Below are 3,109 nucleotides of genomic sequence, written 5' to 3'. Positions count from 1 at the left end.
AATATAACGCTTCTGGACCACCATGTAAGAATAGTGAATGATGAACGCTTCCACTAGCCAAAAGGTTAAATACAGAAGACAATTGTAATATCGATAGAATTGACGTTGACATGCCACAAAAAAATTATATTCCTCCAAGTAATAATTGACCGCCTCCTTCGTCAGCCGAAATTGTCCATTGAGATTGCAAAACGATGATTTTTCTAACAAACTCATGAACTTACACCAATGACAATGAACACTCTCATCCCTTAATTGTCGCCGTATTATTTTATATTCATCTCATCCTCTAATTCAGAAGGAATTCGGAGGAATGTAAAAAGAGATATGGGTCCATAAGATATAATACAACAGGGGGCTAATCACGGCATTCGATATCGAATTCATAATCGTATCGAAAAAATTGTCGATACGATTAAAAGTTTGGATCACGGGATTCGATCGAAATTTGATGCAATTTCTCAAGCGTTGGCAACAGCAAAAAACGAAGCAGAACAAAATGAAATGCAAAATTAAGTTAGCGTCACAGAATAGAATGTAGAAAAAAACATGTTTTTGGAGGTTTCAAAGTAAATAGTAAATTGTATTGCATTATATCTTATGGACCCATATCTCTTTTTACATTCCTCCGAATTCCTTCCTAATTGGAAGATGAGATGAATATAAAATAATTCGGCAACAAATAAGGAATAAAAGTGCACATTGTTATTGGTGTAAGTACATGGGTTTGAAATGGTGTGCACTGTTATAAAGTCACCTTTTGCAGGCTCAATGGACGATTTCGGCTGACGAAGGAGGCGTTCAAATGGAAAATAATTTTTGGTGGCATGTCAACGTCAATTCTATCACTTTACAATTGTCTGCCGTCTTAAAATTTTTTGCAAGTGGAAGCCTTCATAATTCACTATTCTTACAAGATGGTCCAGAAGCGTTATGTTGTCACAGAATGGTACGGCATTTGGTTGATCACAATCTCTTGGGTATCGATGTAGCATGTTCACTTTATATATGGTTCTTTGCCAAGCTAGGATGCTCGCTGCCGAACTCGACTATTACCAATTTTTGTTTAACTTTTATTGGAGTTGCATTATTCCTAAATATTCAAAATATGTTCATTATATGTAAATTTACTACAAACTAGCAACAATTCGAACTAAAACTAATATATTTACTATTCCTATATGGCGAAAACAATGTAAAAAACAAGTGAAAAATGTTTTACGATTGCAATTTACCAATCGAAAAAATTGTCGATCAAAAAAACTCGATATCGACTCCCGTGATCCGAAAAATTTAGATTTCGATCAAAAGTTCTCGATATCGAATGCCGTGATTAGCCCCCAGAATTCACATTTTACCCTGAAATCCTGAAAAATAAGTGTTTTCTAAATTTTATTTTGTGCCGCTATCTTAATTTTGTTATTCCTTTTTGTTCTGCTTCGTATTTTACTGTTGGCAATACTACACACAAAAAATTATCACCAACATTTTTTCAATTAAACACTTAATTGAATTTGGAAACGGATTCAATTAATATGTTAATTGATTCAATTAATTATTTAATCAAATCCGAATAAAACCCAATTAAAAAAATGATTGATATTTTTACGTTTCCAATTAAAATATTAATTGATTCAATCAATTTGTTAATCAATTCGGAAATAATTTTCAATTACAAACGTGATTGAAATTTTTTCCGTTTCCAATTACACATGTGATTGATCCAATCACTTTTGTGATTGAAATTGAATAATTTTGAGCAATGGAAAGAGCGAAAAGAGAACAAGAGAATGGGTATTTATTCAACATTGTATGATGGAGAGATCAGTCTGTAGAAGTAACTTGTAACGAACGGTTGGGTTTTTGTTTTTCGCGTAAATTGAAAAACATGATTGGCGACATTCTGTCTGCTGCATTGAAAATGTGTACATAAATATTTTGAACGCAACAACAAATCATAGCAAAGGGTTGAAATAAATAAAGTGTGCAACAACAAATGGCCACGTGGTAAAGGTTTGAAAAAATATATGAGAGAACGCATTTGAAATTACCTGTGTTTTGTGGTATTGTAAAAATGGAAAACAATCTACGTTTATTGAAGGTAAGAAATGTGAATACCGTTTTCCATTGAAGCCTGTTTACATTAAACGGACTAAAATAATATATTTTTTATTCATTTCTTTTAGTAACCAATTTTATTTCGTGAAATTGACCAATCAATCCCATCAACTCCATCATTTTATCAAATATGTAAGAATATGTTTGCAACAAAAAAGTGGGTACCGTATTGATCTTTTAAAATTAGAATTTTTTTTCACTCCTAGTTTTCTTAAAACCAAGAGCGGTATGGGTTTGTTGGAAGATTCACCTTGAAGTTGCGAAGTGGCGTTGGCATTAAATTGTATTTTTGTTTTACCTGCCTTTTTCAGTTTGAACCCAAGTAGAGAGCAGTATATCTGATATATAAACTAATGAGCTGAATTATGTAATGGTAAAAAAGTTCTTTCTTTTGGATTTAAAAAATGAAAAATATCCGAAAATAATAAAAATATGTATTTCCCATTTATATATTTTTTCTATTTTTCGAATTTGAAAAGTATCATCAATATAATACCAAATATTACATTGCTTTCCCATTATTTTTGTCTATGATTGGTTCAAATTTTAATAGACGATTTCAATGTGCGGAAATTTTGGAAAGGAATTGTTACTAAAATTAAATTACCGAGCTCCTTAATACACCTTTTTATGCTAAAAGACTACAACTGCAAAAGAAGATTATAAATCTGCAACCTGGAACTAAGAATTGAACTTGATATTCTATGCAGGTAATGTTTAACAAAATTAACTTTTAATTTAACAAAATTAAATTCGAATTATTCTGTTTACTTTCAGAAAAACTAATTTAGCTTACAGGCTGTTGATTTATTGGAAATCTAGGCGCATCTACATATTAGAAGGACCATGCTAACATGGTTATTATATAAGGAAAATAATGATTTATATAATTTATGTAATTGTATTTGTAAGTTATGTTAGAACAAACCACAAATGACAAGAACCAAATTTATTTGTCTATTGCATAATTCAAAAAATAATAAAATATTAA

General features: G+C 30.8%; 1 long non-coding RNA gene across 1 annotated transcript; it reads left to right on the top strand.

Annotated features, from left to right (window-relative positions):
• The first annotated feature begins 1,777 nt into the window (after nucleotides 1–1,777).
• On the top strand, nucleotides 1,778–2,485 carry LOC142223412 (uncharacterized). The gene is made up of 3 exons (XR_012718716.1): nucleotides 1,778–2,101; nucleotides 2,187–2,250; nucleotides 2,325–2,485. It is a non-coding gene; the product is annotated as an uncharacterized LOC142223412 (long non-coding RNA).
• The last annotated feature ends 624 nt before the right edge of the window (nucleotides 2,486–3,109 follow it).

The sequence above is a fragment of the Haematobia irritans genome, chromosome 2 (assembly GCF_050003625.1).
Source record: "Haematobia irritans isolate KBUSLIRL chromosome 2, ASM5000362v1, whole genome shotgun sequence".
NCBI lineage: Eukaryota > Metazoa > Arthropoda > Insecta > Diptera > Muscidae > Haematobia > Haematobia irritans.
The sequence above is the reverse complement of the archived record's forward strand: the minus strand, read 5'-3'. Positions and strand labels throughout refer to the sequence as shown.